Below are 11,267 nucleotides of genomic sequence, written 5' to 3' on the forward strand. Positions count from 1 at the left end.
GTACAACCTCTCTGGGCAAACTGTTCCAATGTTCTGTTACCCTCACAGCGAAGAAGCTTTTCCTCATGTCCCATGTTTCAGTTTGTGCCCGTTGCCTCTTATCCTGTCACTGGGCACCGCTGAGAAGGATCTTGCCCAATGCTCTTTACAGTCTCTGTTGAGATACTTACACACATGGCTAAGATCCTATCCAGTCTTCTCCAGGCTCTCTCAGTGTTTCCTCATGTTAAGAGATGCTCCAGTCCTTAATCATTTTAGTAGTCCTGGGACCAGGACTCACCCCTGGGGGACTCCACTACCCTCTGAGCGATGCCATTCAACCAGTTCTGAATCCACCTCCACTGTCCCTGTAGCCCACACTCCCTCAGCTTGCCTATGAGGACGCTATGGGATGTATGTTCAACAGAAAGTTTGGAAGGCAAAAAGTGGAAAAGTTGGAATGGAGTCATGTTCATAGCTCCTTCTGTCTAGCAGACTGATGACATGTCCATCAGGGAAAACAGGGAGACAATCCCTTTAGCCCTGTCCCATCTCCACATAATTCTTAGCTGCGATAAAATATAAAATCAATATGGACCTAATGATAAAAGAAGCTAGAACCAAAAACTAGAAATCAAAAATGTGAAGCTGGAAAAGGAAAACCAAAAAAAACAAAGATTAACTTAGAAAAATAAATGCTTTAGGAGGCTACCTATTGCCACCTTTTTGTAGTTCATCATCTTATATCACAAGTAGGACAGTAGAAAGCAATAGTATTCTTGACAGAATATAATTTTATAATGGTGGAAAATTAGGTAATATGGGATAAATCCTTGGCTGGTCTGCGCTTGTACTCAATGCATGTAAATAGGGAGCAAGTGGTTTTAGCTCTGTTTGTGTCTAAGAAAATAATGGTGAGGCTCACAGCAGCCTATAGGTCTTTCTATGGAAGAGGGACAGGGCAGCAGATAGCTTGAAGCCTGCCATGCCTGCTCAAATCTCACTTGAGCCAAAGAACATTTGTTAGCCCTCCTTCAGAAGCAGATTTCTGCTGTTTTTGTCTTGGAGGAACCAGAGAACCTGGACCAAGGGATGAAGATTGATGAGTTAGTGTTGAATATCCCAGGTATGTTGGTTACACTATGCTGCAGAATTCAGCTCCTTACAAATACTGCTTCTGTGGGTAACATAGCAAAATAAGAACTGGATTAAGAAGGCGTAGCAAAGTGAAAAGTAGGAATTAAAATAAAAAGATAGTACAAATTCCCATTAGTCTGCAATGCTGGCATGCTAGATTCTGTACATCCCAAACCAGAACAGTTTCCCTAAGTGGCAAGGATTGTATCAACCCCCAGCATGTGTCCTACTTACCAGTTTTTCTCTCTAGTCTCGATGGTAGTAGCAGAACTTCTCATGCTGCAGGCCTTCGACCATGACTTGTTTTCATTCATTAACCTGAGGGGAGGATCCGTGGGAAATCTATGATGCTTTTCCACCTGGCCCTATGCAGAATCATTTAAATGAACTCACTGACTCTGTTGCAGCATCAGTTACAACCTCTGTTGCGGTGTGTCTGCCCCGATTGTGCTGCAGTCAACACTCCCACATTAGAAAGAGCAATTCTTACCTAAATCCATGGAGATGATTTTGAAGGAATGAAAGGCCATGTGTTGCTCACATGTTCCACAGAGCCATGTTGTTGAACAGCCATTTCCTTGGAAAAATATATTTGATCCTCTGTTCTTTACCTGGGTATTTGTGCCAAGCCTTATTTTGTAAATTATTTTTTAATACTTGAATATTACAAGGCTTTCAAGACTGCACTGATTGGATTGCAACACAGCTTGGGGGAAAAGTATTGGAACATCTCTATTATATGCACTGGTTCCTCAGAAGATAAAATTAGCCCTCAAGAAGGAGGATACAGTTATTATAAATTGAAAACAGGTTTTTATTATCAAATCAATAGAAATGTACCAACAGATTTGGACATGAGGAGAGACTGAAAGTGGGGTGTGGGTATTAGCCATGTAGGAGAGAGATGTTTACTATATCATATTGTATTGGAACAGCCCTAAATGGTCTGAAATGACAAGATTCTCCCTAAATAGCTCTTATTATTCCAGAGTAGGGGGAAGCCCCTGCTACTACAATTTACAGATTAAATAGACAGGATGAGCAAAGGATGGCTGAAAGGAAAAGAGAAATGTCATTCCTGTTTCACAAATGGGACTATGAGGCATCGTGAGATTGACATGATTCTCTGGAGAGAGAAAATTTTAATGTAAATGGTCTTAAAGTCTGCTGTTTTGCATGTCAAAAATGCAGGAAAGATGTTCTATAAAAATTTACAGAACAGTGCATCTATAAAAAAAAAAAAGAAAATTGTAGGATCCATCCAGCAAATCTTTTTAAACTAGTTTCAATAGCAAATATTTCAACATAAATAAAAATTCATCCACATCAAAAGGTGACCAACAAAATATCGTGGTTCAGTCTAGTAGGTTACAGTGTTCTGTGCATCAGAAGTTTAGATTAAAGCCAAAAAAATGTGTGAAGAATAAAATCAAACTTGAAGAAACTTTTGATTTGCAGAAATAAAAGTAGAAGATGAATTCTGGTAAAAATGATCTTTTTGTTATATTCGGGAAACTATGAAGATGTCTTGGGGAAGGAAATTTATGGCCCTGCACTTATTGGCAGAAGATGCAAGCACAGATTGTTAGACTAAGGACTAGTGTTGAGTTACATCCTAGAAGGTAGGACCCGTGGATGGTGCATCCTTATTAAATAGACTACCTGGGGCAGCAGTGATGTGTTCACAGTGGCTAAAGTAATCAGTGCAGCTGCCAAAGCAACACTGCAGGAGCTCTTTTCTTAGGGAGTATTGAGAGCGACAGATAAGTGTGGATAACCAATGAACATATTTTGCCAGGTCTATTTAGTAGTGTCCTGCAAAGCAGAAGCTGACTGCAGCAAAAGGAGTTCAGATCCTCCCAACAAAACTGTTGTCCCAAAGGCACACTTACCGGGATCTTCCTGGTTTCCTGGGCTCGCTTTTGTCTACAGCAAAGCAGCGTTTAATCTGCCAGTTCGTCCTTCTCCCCACACTTCCTCTGCATCTTCTCCTGGTTCTCACCGTGAATGCCTTGACTCTTCGTTTCCACTGTGGAGTCTCCTACCCACTAGATGTTGGGCTCCACAATATGAAATTTGGCTTTGACTTGGAAGTTCACCTGTAATCTTTTCCTTCCAGAACATGGCGCAGCCCAATGGCTGATTTTCTGTTTACGTTAGGAGGATTTTCCATCCATTCTCTGGCAAAGGTGTGATCTAGTTATTACAAGTAAACAGGTTTGTTATGACTTTATATAGCTTTATTGATAGATAGTGATATACACAGAATAGCAGTTATGCCACCTATTCACCAACAGAATTGTATGTCCAATATATATTGCAAGATATGAAGATGCATTTTTACAAGAATAAAGAAGTTTACAAGTATAAGATGTATGATGAAGATCCATTTGATCCTAAAACTGTTTTTTTTTTTTTTGCTTGCAGCTCTTCGTAAGGCAGATGTAAAATCTATTTAAACAAACAGAGGCACATGAGAAAATGAATGCATTAATCACAATTCTACTAGACCTTGCACACATTCACTTACCTGTTTTTCAGGTATAAATCTTTGATTATATTTTCCCACATGAATAAAAGGTCAAAAAAAAAGGAACTGGAAAGAAGATGCAGACGTTTAATAAGAGTCTTCTGTGTGTGTGTGTGTTACATAGGTTAGGAAATTAGAATTTGCTTCACCGAAAAAGGGCAGCAGTGTACAAAATTTCAGCTTTCCAAGAACTGAGGTGGAATCTAGAAGGGCATAAATGCAGTAATAGATTGCAGAAGTGAATGGTTAAGCAGAAAGGTTTCCACTTTTCTTTGAACCACTGCAACTAATCTTGCATACATTGTTGGCTGCCTTTTGCAAATCATATCACTTCGGAGAGGCATGAACCCCTTGAAAAGCAAAATCCACTAACAAGGCAGCCAGAGAGATTTGAGTTCTTTAATTGAGCTCATGCTGAATTAATGTCACATTTTCACATGCTGCTTAATGACATGGAGGATGGCACAGCCATGCCATTTTTATACTGTATGAACCGAGTTCTGAGATCTGGAGAGGTGCTTAGAGATGGCATCTATCTCACTCAAATCTAAGTGCCTATCAAATTTTAAAAAAAGAATAATAATACTTAAACACAGCTTCTATGAAGTGCTCGTCATCCACAGTTCTAACAGTACTTTTAGAAGGGATGTCAGTATCATTACTTGTGGGGAAATCGAGTATCATTACTCAGATGGGGAAACTGAGTCATGAGGCAGTCATGTGCTTGTCTAAAGTCATCCAGAAGATCTGCAGCAGACTTAGGAACAGCTAGTGTGTCCCATAAATACTAGTCCTGCCCTATAGTCATCACGGTCTTGTTTCTGCCTCCGGAATTTGCTTGAAAATAACCTCTCTTTCTATAATGAGGGTCGATAAGAACTGGCTGCTGGTTTTCCAAAGGCTTTTGTCTTCCCCATGCAGGGCAAGTGCTGTTACTGATGACTCCTGCTGTTTGAACACATGGAACGCAGTAGCAGTGGATATATGTAAACATGTATGTGAGTATATAAGCTTTGCACTAAACAGTAGATTGGAATTCACTTTGGAAATTCCTTCCCCTCTTATCACCAATACAGCAATTTCAGAGCTAACTCCTTTTATAACAAGGTGGAAAAATGAGTCAGTTATAGTGGGTAGAAAATTGAATATAAAAAAATAGAATAGAGAGATTGAGTTGCAGAGATACATATACTTTTGCCTTATACATCTGTTAGCTCCTATTTTTGGTCTTTTAATTTATTAGCTTTAAAACTATTTTACTTTATGAAAGTAAGTTTAAGAAAAAATCTAATACTAAACATAAAGCTTTGCCTGGTAAGATATATTCAACATAACTGCCGTCCACAGTTAATTTATTTTGGTTATTTGATTTACTGCAATGGCATGTTCAAGGGGCAACATCATTCTTAACAACACTCCTGTGGAGTATAAGCAAAGTGGTCTTAAAGAAACAGAGATATTGTAGCATTTAATATGAAATTAAGATTTTTACTTTTCATTAATTTATGTATATCAAAACTTTCCTTCAGGGAGCTGGCTCGTCAAAAGGCACTGGTATTTTTACATAAATTATTGCTGATCCGAAGAATTACTTTTACACTCACTTAAATCTGTCCTGTTTGTCTTAAGAGTCGAAGAGCCTTGTTAATAGCGAATTCCAACCAAGGCCATAACCTCTGGAATATTTTATAGTATTTTGACATTGCCTTTTAGTCTGAGTACAACTACATAGGCTTCAAAAACGCACTTTCCATGAAACGCTGGGAATAACTGGGAAGTTAACCCACTCTGAGCTGTTCTTATTCTATTGCTCTCAAACTAATAACTAGCACCAACAGCTGACACGGCAGCCACTGAGTAAAAACATTGGTTCCCTTTTGCTGTTGGTTTCCTTTTGCCATATTTCTAAATGGTGGCAAGATGTTGTTTCCATTTTAAGTACTTCTGATTTCTAATACTCCAAATAGGATTGTCTTACTTTAGAGAGACGTCCTATTGCTTGTGCTAAGTGTGTACAGGCCACAAGCAAGTTCTCATCTAAGCTTTTTTGGTGCCTGGGTTACTTAGCATGCCTCCAGGACTTGGGAAGTCATGTCTTTATTTTGTGTTTTTTAACCAATTAAAATCCCATTAAACAAGTTGACATCTCTATTCATGAGCAATCTCACCCAGCATTCACTTCAGTACCACTTCTATCATTTCTAGTTTCTTTTTTTTTTTCCCCCTATCTTACTATGCTAACACCTTCTATCTGGAAAAAAATAAGGTGACACGAAGAATGACAAGTAAAACAAAGGGCTTGGGGTTCCTTAATAAGTTCTAGCAATTGACGAAATTATCAATTTTTTGTTGAGACTGAAACATCATTTGAACTCTCCACTGCCTGTAGAGCTACAATTATCAAACTGTACCACAATACCGTAGGAGTGGATAGGCAACTGTGTTTTTGAGATATTGCTTGTAATTACTAGAAAAGATAGGGATATTAGTAACAACGTTCATAAGATTTATAGCTTGTTTGCTGGTGCATAGAAAAATAAGTGCGGATCACTGAGGGTTCCTTGCTATGAGGTCTGAGAATTAATGTTGTTATCCATAATAAATGTTATGTGCTTCTAGTCTACATTCAATTGGTAAAGAAAGTAAAGACAGACAGAGAAAGGAGGAGTAACCTTGCTAAGATTTGCTTCATGTAATTATCGTATTCACCCTGGCCCTGAAAACAAATAGAGAAAACTATTGTTACTTAAATATTGGCTTGGTATCTTACTTTAAAAATTGAACACCCATTCATTAAAACATAAGAAACTCGAGCAGCCCTCTTGCTCAGCTCCTGTGCCTTCAATGTGGTGCTCCCGTGGGAATTTTGGAAGTGAGAAATGCAATATTGAATATGCTCTAGAAAGAGTTCAAAGAAAGCTCTTGGCTTAATGTGATCCATTTTCTGTATTCTTACAGGTGTTTTTTTATGTATGTTTTCCATAAATAGTAGTTTCTGGATTTAGAACACAGGCTAATATTTACTTTCATGTGTATTTCTAAATGATGTCTTTAAATACATTTTCTCTGCATTTAAATGCACAGATGATGATGAAGAAAAAGGCAGCAGTAGCTTGATAGATAAACTTTTGTCTGTTAAGTCCTAGTACATTTTTCTCATTAACTCATGCTTATACCTATGCAGATATTAGATATATGTATTTAGAGAGATTTAAAACTGATACAGTGCTTTGAACATGTACAGACTGTCGTATCTAGACTGTAGCCAAAAGCAGAAAATGTCTGTAATGTTTTTTAAGCTGACTTCACATGAAGCTGGCTAGCAGAACACATCGTTTAGTGCCCTGCCTACCTTGTAGACCTTATCTTCACAACACATCAGCTTCACTCCAGCACAGGTTTCCATCTCCACATTTTAAATGAAGAGCTGAACAGTTAAATAAATGTCTTTCCAGTGCATGTTCTGCTTTCAGTGTTTCCAGACTAGCTTCTGGGTTCCTGCCTTCCTACTGCAAGGGCCAAATTCTGCGTGTTTCAAAGCAGTGTAATTACACACACAAGAAGATCTTGTTGAACAATAATGAAATTTAAAATAGTTTAAAAAGTAGTAAGGCTCCTATGGCAGCCCTCTAAAACCATTAAAACAGAAAATGGCTGCTTTCACTATTAAAATGAACTTGATCATTATGCACATATCCTTTATCCCAGTGCTTGTTCCTCCTACTTTTTTTTTTTCTTAGAATATACATCTTTAGGCATGACTGAAAATATTCATGTATGTGCTTGGTTTAAGTTGGAAAATATTCCAGATGTGGCTACTCACATGCTTACAGCAAGTTGTTATGCTTGCAGGAGCTTTAAGTGTTCAGATTGTGATGACAGTAATGTGTTTTCTTACATTGTCATTGCTGAAAATCTGTGTTTAGATGCAAGTGTTTAGATAGCTGATTTCCACTAAGACTAGAAACTTTTCCCCCCCGCATAACTATGGAACGGTATGCCTATAGTTGTGTTTAATAGCAATAATAGCACCATTTGTGTCCATCGTTATTGTTTTAATACATACAGGTATTCTTGTTTTATGTTATTACTACTGAATTTGCTCAGACCGGAGAAGAGGAGGCTCAGGGAGGACCTAGGAACAGCTTTCCAATAGCTGTTGAGGAGGCTATTGAGGAGCCAAAGCCAGGTTCCTAGCAGGGCTACATCGTCAGAGGACAAGAGACAACAGACATAAGTTGAAAAGAAGAGAGGTTCGGACTGGATATAAGGAAACCTTATTCTTTGCAGGTGCAGGTTCCTTGTGAGGCTCTCCAGGCTTTGTCCTTGGAGCTTTTCCAGACCCAGCTGAATGACCTGTGCTGCCCACTGGCTGACCCTGCCCAGAGCAGGAGCCTGGACTAAGGACTGCCTGAGGTCCCTTCCAACTGAATTTTCTTATGAGCTACCATTTGAAACAGATAAAAATCGATATTGCATTCAGAGGACAAAAGAATTAATGTAGTACAGTTCTGTATGAACTACAGAATCACACTGAAAGTTAGTTTTGTTCTAACTTGTGACTCATTTCTCAGCTTCGATGTACCTGAACATACATGGTTAAAGGATAGGTGGTTTTAACTCTCTAGCTGTTCAGGAAAATAAGTTATCAATGCCTTAGTAAACCGTAAGAGAAGGAAGCTTCAAATTGCTAGGGTTTTAGTTATTAATATATTCTTAGGTTTCTGGCAACCCAGCAAATTTCTTCAAAAAGCAGAACTTCTCTGTAAAAAGATAGTCAATATAGTTTTCCAAATGAGACTTCTAATACATAAAGTGTAATATACTGCAAATCTTTTTCCACACAGGGTTCTCTTTAATCACATATCATGTCAAAAACCAGATATACCTTCATTCCATAGTATAAAGTAATATGGGTTTATACTATACATTGAAAAAAAACTAATTATATTTTACAATTCAAAAAGGAACCAGAAAGTCACATCAACCATGCTAGTCTTTGCCTGAGATTAAAATAAAAGAGAGTGAGAGAGAAAAAACAGCTACAGCTTTTTGATTTTTTTTGAAGAGTCTGATTTCAACAGCTGCAGAGAGTAATTATTATAAAGGCTGTAGTCCCAATTGTTTTTGAGTTGATGTTGTAGCCATACCATAGCAGATACTTAGCAGATGTAGACCGAAGCACACAACTTGAAACATATGGCAAGATAAAATCTGAAAGCTATGCTAGCTAGCTGCCATAAAGACTTTGTGGGGGAAGAGAACCTTAAATCAACACAGACTTTTAAGGAAGGACAGCACAAGCTTTACAGGATAGAAATGATGATACCGCTCTATCACTTGGGCGTCTGTAGCTGAAATCACTGCAAACAGGAGTTGCTGTGTTTTATTCTAATTGAAGGATCTTAATGATAATTTCTTCAAAGCTTCCACATAGCAATCACAATCTCAAAGCCCAATTATTGCACATTCTATTATTTTAAAGTCTTTCTCACAGCAGCAATGTTCCCAAGAAGAGAGGAAAAAATTTCGTATAGCAGCAAAAAGAAAATACATTTCAGCATAAATGGTTCTTATTAACTGATTATAGCACTGAAGAAATTTCTGCCTTTTGGAAGCTGTCTAGGAGGTTTCCACTGGCAGCATGATGTAAATAACATACTATCTTCCTTTTTGCCTCATGGATATGTTGAGTTCCAATTTCTGTGGTAGGATACTGTACTCAAATTGTCATTCATTTCATTTTAATCATTCTAGTACAGAAACAGTTGCATGCATCTTAGAAGGCCTGCAAATAATTACATTTTATAAATAATATGTATTTCAATGTGAATGGGTATCATGCCTTAAAGCTGAGACCATTTTTTCACAGATATATACCCCTACACACGCATGCATACATTAAATATACACACGGATAGTAACACTCTGCTGTCTGTCAGTTGCCTGCCTGCTATCTTGAATTTCCTTTGCCAGCCACTTACTGCTGTGCTCTGCTAACCATCACTATTACCCTGGTTTTCAATCTTTCACCCTTCCACCACCCATCTTCTGAATGTTTCCCTGAGTTGCCCGGTCATATTGTAGCGTGTCTGTCAGCAGCAGCTGGCATCACAGAACTGCTTTAAGGTGTGGGTGACGCTTTACTAACTGTGTGTTTATGTTTTCTTCCATATATTTTGGTGAATGTATTCCTGGTTCTTAGGTAAAGTAAGTGCCATGAAAACAAATTCTTCTGTCTTCTGTTGTCAGTGTTTTTGCGATTTTGATATTGTTTATGTATGACAACGTGCTGGTATAGAACTGAGTGGGGTGTCCAGTGTATGGCATGCAGCAACATCCTCCTTCTGCATTCAAGCCTTTAAGATCCCACTTTTTTGTTGTTTGTTTTTGTTCAATAGACATGATTTGGTTCTGTTGCAATTTACTGTCCCTGTGGGTATTTATTAAGCCCTTGAATGCATCTCCTCTCTACTGCACAATTTCTTAGGGGAAAAATCGCTTCACCATCCATTGACTTGCTAACCATTGCACAACTCACCCTTAACAGCTACAAATGGATGGCTGTATATGGCTGAAATACGTGTTCAGGTCTGCAGAGAAAAGAAACAGGATGAACCATGACCAGTAGGTATTTCATATTAGAAAAAAAATATTTTATGTCAGAATTAAAGTGGCTAGATACTATGAATAACAGTATGGCTCCGATTACCCTTAACTGAATAGGAAAAAAAAAATCAAAATAGGAAGTGCGTACACAGAGTGTCAGAAACACATAAACATTCTGTAAACGCATGTAATTGAAATGAAAGGCTCATTGCACCTGCTGTTCAGTTGAGAGATGTACCACAAGATACCAAGGCCACGGCACAAGGCAGTTCATGGTATGTGGCACACTTCTGCTTCAACATCTTGGGCTCCCTATTGCTTACTCAAGTAACCCTTTGGTGAGAGGATTCTGTTCCGTACTTGACTGAGTCTAAATAGAGGAGTTTGGGTTAAATAAGCATATGTTTTTGCATTGTCATTATTATAATAAATTATTATAATAATAACAGTAATTAGTTCATTTATAAGAATAATTTTAAGGTTCATAATAGATCTGTTATAATTATAGGTGTATTCGTAAAGGCACTCAAATTCTTTAACTGCTACATAGTTTTATTTGTGAAAAAAAACACACAAGTTGTAAAACAAATGAAATGCAGCTGAGGGAAAGTGAAATGAGTATGGAATATTTTTCTTCATAGTTTGACCCAGGTTACCCCATCTACGGAATTTACAGAGGTCAGAGATGTCACGTAAGAATTCAGAATATTAGAGAAGCCTGGATCAAAGAGGTTTTCTGGTGTTTTGGATTTTTTTTTGTGTGTGTGTGTGTGTGTGTGTTTTTTCATGAAAGTGTAGTCCTATATATTGCATTTGTTGTGGTTGAGAGTTTACTATATATTGTTCCAAGACAGAAAGCTGAATCCAAGTGCTTCCAGTTTTTTCAGTGTTTGTAGTTTCCATCTGTCTAGGAATTTGAGACAAGAGCTCATTCCTGAATTGTACATTTCTGTGTGCTTTCTGCAATTCTGCTTTTGGTATAGCTGCAGTATTAACGAAAGTGCTTTGGGGT

This window comes from Tinamus guttatus, unplaced genomic scaffold (assembly GCF_059628265.1).
Source record: "Tinamus guttatus ecotype Peru unplaced genomic scaffold, ASM5962826v1 Tinamus_guttatus_pri_ptg000035l, whole genome shotgun sequence".
Taxonomy (NCBI): domain Eukaryota; kingdom Metazoa; phylum Chordata; class Aves; order Tinamiformes; family Tinamidae; genus Tinamus; species Tinamus guttatus.